Genomic DNA, 356 nt, shown 5'->3' on the forward strand with positions numbered 1-356 from the left:
TAGTGACCAAGACCTTTGGTGATGTGCTCTGCTTAAGAGAACCCATCAAGCCAAGTGCACCTGTGCTGGTGGTACATAAAAAAAATCAACCTTTGAACATTGGGCCTTATGGAGGCAAAGTGGCTGAGTTCCTTTCGAGTGTTGGGCCACACGGAGGCAATGACCAAGACCTTTGGTCTTATGTCATGCTTAAGAAGACCCATCAAGCCAAGCAAAATCACCGTTGTGGCAGATACTGGTGTCATGCAAATAGCACCCATGCCAATGGCATGTAAAAGCACCCATTACACTTTCAGAGTGGTTGGTGTTAGGAAGGGCATCCAGCTGTAGAAAACCATGCCAAATCAGACTGGAGC

Source organism: Octopus bimaculoides, chromosome 1 (assembly GCF_001194135.2).
Source record: "Octopus bimaculoides isolate UCB-OBI-ISO-001 chromosome 1, ASM119413v2, whole genome shotgun sequence".
Classification (NCBI taxonomy): Eukaryota; Metazoa; Mollusca; class Cephalopoda; order Octopoda; family Octopodidae; genus Octopus; species Octopus bimaculoides.